Below are 10,205 nucleotides of genomic sequence, written 5' to 3'. Positions count from 1 at the left end.
CAGGCAGACTGGAACAACTTGTCCTTACAGCTCCCAGGCTTGAATCACACTTGGGTGCATGCAACATCCAATGTCCTGGCAGCATCTGAGCAATTTTGGTCTGTAAAAATGAATGTGTGAAAAATTTACAAAAATGCAGGGCAAGTCTTTGTGCTTTAGAACCCTGACATGCCAGAATAACTATTATCAATGCAGGATTCCTGACCATAAGGTGATTTTAAAAAGGGTGAAGAGCTGATGCAGGAACATTAAGTTCTTTTAGTGTGAACTGTACTGTGCCAGCATAATTTTTCTGGATTTTGACACTTCATCCATGGGCAAAATTGTAAAGCCACGCAACAACTTTTGCTGGAGTTCTCTCTGTGCAGAGATGATAAGCCCTGGCAGTGCAAGCTCGAATAGTTTGAGAAACTGCTACCTCCAGCTGTCCACGCTGTCTCTCTGCCAGGAATGGCCACCACAGAGCAGAGACAGCAGAAGCAAATGTATGCTGATTCCTCAGCTGCTGTAATTTAAAGGCTGACATTAACTTGAACCGAGGTGGATGGTGGTGTCAGATAATAGGCTGTGCCAAGAGCCAAAGCATGTCCTCAGGTGCTGCCCTGGGTTGGAGGTGTCCTCCCAGATCCTTGTCTGAGCTCCTCTGCACCAGCCCTGCAATTGGGAACAATCTCTGCTTGGGAACAATCTGCTTCACACACAGGCTGAGTTTCACCTGTGAAATATTATCTGGTGTGAAAGTTGAGCTGTGTCCTTGAGCAAGAAGGAGAGACAGATCCACACTGCCACGTGGCACATATTAACTAAAACTTGCTTTTGGGAGGAATGCTGTTTTGGAGGATAGAGTGCTGCACTGTGTGACAGCACACAAGATGAAGAAAGGCAATGTCATGGCTGCTTAGACTGATCCCAGTCACAGGCACTAATGTGCTGACTGGCTTGATGTGTGTGGTGCGAGTGATATTCAAAGTAACTGCCACCCAGACATTAAATCCACTGTCACCATCTCTGTCACATACTCAGCTTTTGCCAGCACTGAACATAAGATGACAATTTAATTCTCGCAGCTGGTGTTACAGTGCGTTAAGACTGCAGCCATTGCAGGCCTTACATCTGCTTCCTTTTGGCTTTGGAGGAGAGTCACCCATAAAATATGGGAGAGCTCTAAGGACTCAGAGAAAGTGAACCAATTTGAACGAAACAAGAACTAAGGAAAATGTTTAGATTTCAAGCTCCGCTGGGAATAGAGCTCTATTGTTTCAAAAGAAAAAACCGTAATTTTTCCCAGGTACCACTTGTTTTCCTCTGCACCAATTCTGCACCCTCTGTCCTCCAAAAGGCAGTTCTAACCCTACAGAAACAAATAATCCTGGAAATGCTACAGGAGACTTTCAGTAGCTGGGATTTCTATCACTCCATAGCTGGTAGAATTTAAACTCACAAAGAAAGACCCACAGTGGATCTCCAGTTTCAGATTTTTTACCACCCTGCTCCAGCCATGTATGTTGAGGAGTTGGTCTCTTTTAGCAGCCAGACCCTTTCAGACACTTGTTCCTTGTTCCCTCAGCCAGGGAGATTACAGGCTAAAATAGTTCTGGTTTGTTTTCAGTATTAAAGATCTGTATAAGCCTGTGTACTCTAAACAGGATGAAAAAGGAATATAAACAAAAATATGGCATGGGTCAATTCAAGCTGTAAACATTTAGGTTTTTACCATGCAAGTATGGATCATTTGGTCACTCTTTTACTGAGTAATCTGCAGCAATTTACATGAAGTCTCTGAAACAAAGAAGTAACTTCAGAACTTTTCTTTTCTAGCAATAGCTATGTTGCTATGTACAGCCATAACATTTCTGTGATCCTACACGCTTCTGCTCAAGCTATTGCCTCTAAATGAGACCTATCACTGAATTCAAAGGGATTACATGGAAGGTAGGCTACAAACACAACTGTTTGTGGGAAACAAAGTTTTAATGTGGCCTGTTGGACATTAGACTGTATCAAGAACTACTAAAATACTGAATTTGTTCATGGATTATCATTTGTTCAGCATTATAATTTGGTTGCTGATGCATGGCCAGTGTGTCTGGATCCCGTAAGACACTGCATTTTTTTCCAGAAAGTAGCTACAGTATCATTTTGAAGTAATCTCCCTAAATCTATTAAGAAAAAATACACCAAAGATTAGGGACAGACATAGAATAAGGCCTTTTTTATCTTTTTTCATGTTGGACTGCATGAGCTATGTAGTCCTCTAGAATGACCAGCAGGTCATCCCTGGCCCCTGATGATGAAGAAAAATCTAGTTTATGCATGGTTTAATCCACAATTCTGCTTGACAGAACTTCTTTTGCCTTTCCACTGAAGTACCTGAAACAGAGATGTTTCATAGCTCAGGACCTTTACAGGCCAGTAGTCTGTCCCTGCAGCCCAGTTTAGAGCATATCCTGATAATCAGAACAACCTGCTGTACACCAAGGAAGAGGTGCCAGAGGCAGCAGGGCAGACCAGGAGACAGCCTGCATGCGACTGAACCTCCTTATGTGATGTGTTGTAGGTGGGCTTTCACTTTGTGAGTATTTCTGCCATTGGGACACAAATTACTTAGCTACTATATACAAAATTCTGGTTTTTGTTAAAAAAAAAAATGCCCCTCGTGTAGGTTATTTCTGCTGCATAATTGGGCAGGTCTCTTGAAGGCGGTTTGTCCAAATGAATAACATGCTGGAATCCAGAAAACTGTCACACAGGGACAGGTGAGGTGACATGTGAGAGAGGATATGGTATCTACAGGATTGTTCATTCTTTCTAGAGACTGCTGTCATGTTTATTTGCTTCCATTATGTATGTTCCATAAAGCAAGTGCTACTGCTGTTTTCCTTGCATTTTATGATGTGAGGAGGAAACTTCTTTGGTCATCCTCTGAGTACCGCAAAGGCTGGCTGTAAATAGTTGATATTTCTAGAAAGATCCTTTTCCCCTCAAGCCATGGAAACAGGGAAAAGTAGCAACTGCAGACTCAGAACACATAAATTAAAGATTTCATAATTGGAGTTAGTGAGGTGTTAAAGGAAAGCAGTGAGGAGACACCATCTATACTGTGAATAGTCTGATTTACACGTCAGAATTTTTCCTCTGGCTGATAAACACAGGAAAAGATGCTGCATGCTTCCAATACACAGCTCCAGGAACTGTTGGGAGGTGTGAATCATTTTGCAGGAAATTCCTGCTTCACCCAGTATTTGGATTTCAGGGTGATTTTCCCTGTGTGTCTGGGATACATGTAGGTGTGCACAGCTGTGATGAGAGAGAGAAAGGACTGAGCAGAAAGAAAGCAGTTGTGAGAAACCACCTTACAGATCCCAAAGGAGGAGGTGGTGAAGGAGGTGGAGGTGGTGGAGGTGGTGGAGGAGGTGGTGCCCTGGGCATTGAAGCAGCAATTCCCCTGCAGACCTATGGGGATGTAGGGATTTCACTGCAGCCATGGAGAGGAACATGCTGAGGCAGACACCACTCTGGACCCACATTTTGCTAACCTCCATGTAACCATGGCCTGAAGGAAGTTGCAGCCTGTGCAGAGGCCTGAAGGAAGCTGCTCTGTGCTGGAGAAGATTCCTGGTGGGAGCTGTAGCCCTTGGAGAGAGCCTGTGCAGGAGCTCTCTGGGAAGGACTCCAGCCAGTGGGAAGGATACACACTGGAGCAGGGGAAAAGTGTGACGGGGAAGGAGGGTCAGAGAGGCCTTCTACATTTCTATCTAAGCTGACCAGAAATACAACATTTGCAAGATTCATCCATCTTGTAGCTATTGTGAAACATGGCTTGGCTGCAGGATCTACCAATACAGACACTTGGGAAACTCTTATCAATTAAATTATTGAAATGAGAACCAAATCTTCTAGTGGCTATAAATGCTGTAATTCTTCTTCAGATAGGAAAAAGCAAGCAGAACTGTTCTGATTTATGATAACTGGGGATCTTGCTCTCACACTTGCAGGAATGTACTTAAAAATATAAGCAGTGGATCTGATTTATGACTTTTTATGCAATGCTTTGAATTCCAAGTAATGCATAAATCCAGAGCTATTCAGTGCATGTAAGTTATTCTTGATTCATGCACTGATATTTTGCAGGTATAAAGGCAATGTAAGTGAGAATAGAAGCAGGCTCTGTATTTGATGAAACTTCAAATCTGTTTGCTCTGTATCAGTAACTTTGACTTTTTGTGGGCCATGTGCTGTTTCTGAAGGGTCTGTGAGAAAGACAAGTTTAGACCTGATGCACATATACTTCAACCAGAAAATGTTTTAGGGTCCAGAAGAATGCCAGGCGACTTGACAGGAGTGTTTTAGAGCTCCATGCTGATTTTCTGGAATCAAAGAAAGGTTTGCTAATGACTTCAGCTGCATCAGAGTGCATTGAGCTGTGTCCTTGAGCAAGAAGGAGAGACAGATCCACACTGCCACATGGCACATATTAACTAAAACTTGCTTTTGGGAGGAATGCTGTTTTGGAGGATAGAGTGCTGCAATGTGTGACAGCACACAAGATGAAGAAAGAAAGGCAACGTCATGGCTGCTTAGACTGATCCCAGTCACAGGCAGGATGTGCTACTACCTGCCATATTCCTGTTGTAGTCTAGTTACTGAGCCACAGAGCTGCTGCTGCATCTGCTTTTTGGGCAGCCCTGTTGCTAACAAATTGATTGAATATATCTGTTGATGCTGTAAAAGGAGCTGAGTAGTACTGAACTGTGAATTTTCCTCTGGCAGGTCTCTCTGGGCTGGTACAAGTATTTGAGGAGGCAACAGCAGAATCATCGTGTGTGTTTGTCTGAAACATGCTTATTGTCTGAAACATGGGTAACCATCCATATTTATGATGGGACAGGTCTTGCAAGCAGAACTGGTTCATTTGAGTTCTTAGTCTCTAAGAAATGGATCCTCCCTATTCATGGTTTTTGAGGAGCAAAATCTGCACAGGTCCCAGTGCCAGTGTATCAGCCACTGTGGTGGGTTAGTTTGTTTATTCATTTTGGGTGACTTTTTTCAGGGTGGGAGGCAGAAGGGCTTTTCTACCAATGCAAAATGCTGCACAGTACTGCATTTTCACTGGGTGACTAATAAGTCTTGTCCTCCCATTTTTAACTTGGCTGTGCAATATCTTTTTTCATATCCCCCTTTACCAAGTTGTAATTGACTGAGTGGTGAGTTGATCTTGACTGGATGCCACCAATCCTTTCTATCTCTCCCCTTTCACAGCTGGACAGGGGAGACGAAGGATGGAAAACAAGTCAAAGGCTGCAGAATTCCCTGTGCTAACAGTTGCTTTCTATACTGTGATAATTGAATGGCAGGAGCATGGTGCAGTTGACTGGCACTTATCAGAGAGAGGAGGAAATATGTTGTACGCCCTGACTGTCACTCAGCTTGGAGATAACCCAAATTTCTGATTTTGAATTATATTTGTAATAGAGAAAACAAGGTCCTGAAATATTTCTTTTGAAGTCTGATTGGGTTAACCTTGTAAGTATCACTAGAACTGCACTGTGATCCAGAACATAAGAATGTCAATATTCAAAAGTGGTTTTCTGACTAATGACTATAAAACTCAGTATGGAAAAGACTGGATGATAGCACCATCACCTGGGTCACCCTTGTTTGTCAGCACTTAAAACCTCTTACATCGGGAAAAAAACAAGTGCCTCATCATACCTGAATAAGCTTTGGAGCAGCCTATTGCCTAAAATCAGAAGAAACATTTTAGGCATGAGGCCTCTGCTAAGGTTTTGATCCCTAGATTGCCCTGGGCTCTTGCATTCCTCCCTGGAGCTGAGAGCACTATTTGCAGGAGCAATTGGAGCTGAGCAGTTGCACGGAGCAGATGCAGACCCCTCAGCTTTGCCCAGCAGGCCCTCATGGAGACACATTGACACCACTCTGGAAATGCCATGCCTGATTGCTGTTTCCACACTTAACTCTTCTGTTTGTACTTGCAGCAGAGTTTGCTGCAGATTTCCTGGAAAATTAATACTGTCTCTTCATGAAACAGAGTAATTATTATAATGAGCTGGTGTCTGGTGTATGCAATTGTTCTCCCCCAAAACCCTGAAACTCAATATCAACATTTAAAACAGCTGTGCTGCTTAATAAAATGGCAGGCTTTCTTGACTAAAAGGTGGTGGTTTTAAATATTTTTAGACTACTTTAACATGCACAGACCTCAAGATAATGGCAGAAAACATTTCCAGGTATAATTCTGTGGTTAAAGAGTCAGTCTACCACTGCAGCCTCCTACTCTAAACTGCATAGGTGAAAGTGCTGACATAGGAGATAGTATCCAGCACAATCACAGAAATTGTGATCTCCTCTCATTTGGTCACTGCTGTCAACAAGATGTATCTCAGTCTATTCTTTTATTACCAAATTAGATCTCATGCCAAGCAATCAGTTTTGTCTCTTTCATTGCTGTGGCAGCCACACTGCTTCTTTTCTATACTCTTTTCTACACTGCTTTCTTTCCTATACTCTACTGTATTCTTATAAGCCAGGGGAGACCATGGCCAAAGTGCAAACTGCAGGAGAGCTCAGTGCCTTGCATGCCCCTGCCAAAACGTCACACTCTGGGCAGGACCCCATTTTACACACAACACAAAATTTGTGTGGCAGCAGGTGACATTCAATTAAATCAGCTGCTGGTTGTGTCCATAGCCTTGGAACTTAAGGTCAAAATTCCTATTTAGGGTTTGGGACATGTTTTCTTCGCTGCCTGGGGAGAAGTCATCTGTCAGGCACACTGTGTTTGCTGGATCCTGTGGAATGAACCAAACCAATCTTGTTCTGCAGATGGGAAGAATGGAAGAGTGGAAGAGGGAGCTGTGGCCCTGCTCACACAGCTCTTGTTCCTCCTGCTTGTATGTGAGGAAACAGGGTTTTTATTTCCTTCCCTGCTCTGGAGTCCACTGAAACTTGGGAGAGGTGCCTCCTTTGTTCTGAAGTCACTACGAGACTGGTTTCAATTATAATAGATGTGGTACGCATCTTATCCTTTGACAACTTCTTTGGAATCACAATACACTTATCAAAGGAAGCTCATCTCCTGAACAAGTAAGATTTATAGTTTGTTCCAATTAAGTATGAAATTACTGGAAATCCCAACCTGGACATTTCTCTTGCAAGAAATTTTTAATTATTGTCATGTGAGACTCCCTCCATCACAATTTGTGTCACATTTCCTTCTCTCCTTGCCATACAGTTTTAGATTAAGGGTCAGATTCATTGTAGGAGTAAGCTGTGACAATTCTGTTGATGTCACTGGAACTGTATCCAGCTGTGAATTTGAATGCTTTCTTTTGTCAGAATGGCTTGAAGTTGAAATGAAATGTGCATGTTCTCCATGATTGTGCACCTTCATGTAAGGAAGGGATGAGCATAAGAAAAAGATTGTCTCTTGTAAAGCTGCAGCAAAGCCGTAAATAACAAAAAGCTGCATTTTGCCATCTTGGTTTTTGCAAATAAAGCTCCTTGTGATGGCAGTTATATTTGTTTAAGAGCAGATCCTAAGCTTGGAAAGAAGCATAAAGACGTGAACTAACTCTAGAGTTCCAATTTGTGCTCAAAACCTCCTTTGATTCAAGTAGAAGGTAAACAAATGCTCATAGCTATGGCTGAATTTGGCTCATCATGATTCCAAAAGAAATATCAGGCCAAATCCATGAGAGCCAGAGGTGTCTTAAGTAAAATAAATCATCCCTGTACACTCTATTGCACTGCCAGGTACATCACTCTGTATTGCTGGTTGGGCTTGTCGTGGGGAAGGAGCTGAAATACGTACCAGACACAGACCCCTGATGCGGACGATGAATACTACATGGCATCCCTACCCCAGAGCTCAATAACTGAATAAAGTCTCTAAATTGTACAGGTCAATGATCTTCTCTCTGTTGGTTGAAGTGTGAGTATCGCTCATGTGTCATGGAACACAGTTGGGCACTCAAAATTTTTTAACTTTCAAAATTTAAGTGTGTATTCCAACTTACTGTTACTGCCTGTAGTATCAGAAAGAGAAACCCTGGAATCTTTTACAGTTGTGTTTAGCTATTTACTGCTTTCAAAGTGTGGACCTATCAATAAGTAATTTATATATACATTTATAGGAAATTACATTTTACATTAATACTTTAATAGAAATGAACTGATTTGTATTGAGCTTTCAAAAAAAAGAAAAAAAATATTTTGCCAAACTTAGGAGGATCTGGATGACTGTCTAGTATGTTTTACAGCTACTGTGAGCTCTGTCCCAGATCCCAAATTTTTCTCCTGGGACATTGGACAAATCTTACTTCAAAATATAGTTGACAAAGAAGATGAACTGGGAAAAGAAAGCATTTCAGTTGCTTGATGTTGGTCAGACCTGACAGTTTCAAAGGATGAGTTCAGGAGGTGTGGAAGCCTTTCTCTTCTGTATAGAAGTGAAATGTGATGTTATGCTAGCAGGGCCACACCGTGTTATTGCTGTTTAGAGGCTGTCCCTGCTTATGTCAAGAGCAAAATTTCAATTGGGAGCAGGTTTCCAGACTAGTAACATCAGAAAGGAGCAAGACACAGTCAAAACATATTCATGTGAAAGTTTTGGAAATCTTGCAGAAGTAATGTGACCTAAATTTGACAGCTGGAATGTTTGCATGAGATTTTGTCTGCTGAATGTGTCTATGTAAAAGAGCTGCAGTTTGCCAGTGGATTTTTTTTTTTTTTTTTTAATCTAAGAGAAGATCTCACAGCTTAAATTCATGTACATGCGGTGTTATGAATATGCATAGATTAGGTTGTGAACTCTGAGTCAGAGACCAGCTGGTTTTTGTCTGCACGGAGAGCTTCTCTTCTCACTTTTGGAATTTGTCACCTTATAAACCACCATCAGATTGGACTTGAAGGAGCACTGGGTGTTTGATATCATAACTGAGGCCTATCAAAATCAGAGGAGAATTCTGATGCACAGTCTGCACCAGCATTATTGTACACTTCAATTTCTGTCCTGAATGTGGAGGTGAAAGAGGTTTATTTTTTTTCCTGAAGTACTTGGCTCTTTTTTGTTTGTTCAATTTAGGTAAATGGATCTGTTATATCTGCATTTTAAACTAATCAGTCTGTAATGGGTTATGCCCATTTCAGCTGAGGTTGGTGTTGATTTCTTTGCTAACACAAAATTATCATTAGGAGGACACATATCCTCCTGAAACACTTCAAGAGTGTTTTGGTAGAAGAGAAAGATATATCAGTGAGATTCATGAGAATGAGCATGCTTTCATATAAACATATGAAAGTTCATAGAGCTAAAGCTTAGAAAAAATTATCTTACATGATGGACAGACTTGTAGGTTGTAAGTTTTTGAGGGGGATTTACCAATATTAAATTAATGCCCTGCTTAATTCTGGACAAATCATTGAGGAGTAGCAACGTATAATGTGCAAAATAAAACCAAAACCATAAGAGAAATTTATTTTTGTTTAATTTGAGGAACTAGTAGTCCAAATGAAGTATTTAAAAAATCTGATATCAATTTAGGCTTTATCCATGTATACTAAAAAACAGACCCTAAATATTTTCAGTTACCATGCCATATATTGATTTCTTATCAAAATTCCCTAAAATTGCCAGAAGTACCAGCATGTTCAAAAGGTAGGCAAGAGTTCTGTAGTTTGCAGTCAAATTTCTCCTAAACTGTAGTTGTGAATCACTTGTGGGTTGTGGAGCTCTCAGTCCATAATGTAGCTGCTAATGTGAGCCTCTAGTGATACAGAGATATGCTACACTTTTTCCTAAAAATGTCCTATGGACTTTTTCTTAAAATTGCTTTTTCTCTATGTGCAGGCGGCGTAGTTGCCACAGTAATGTTACCATGTTGATGAAGGGAATGGTCTGCTAAGCCACTGATCTGCTCCTGGAAAAGTATGAGCCTATGAGAGTAATCAGTCTGTTCTCTAAAGTAACAATGGAAAGTTGTTTTGTAGGGAAGAAATTGTAACTGATTGATTTTAATTGTGATTTGAAAACATGCCGCTCAGCTTGGCATGTCTTTAAGTGAAATATGGAAGCTAAGCCAAGGTGATGGAAATTTCGCTGATGAAAACGTTATAACTTTTCAGGATTCAATACTTTTGTGATAAATAACTCACATTCATCTTCATTTCTTGTAAAGTAATTTTTC

Source organism: Parus major, chromosome 1A (assembly GCF_001522545.3).
Source record: "Parus major isolate Abel chromosome 1A, Parus_major1.1, whole genome shotgun sequence".
NCBI lineage: Eukaryota > Metazoa > Chordata > Aves > Passeriformes > Paridae > Parus > Parus major.
This window is presented reverse-complemented; position numbering follows the sequence as displayed.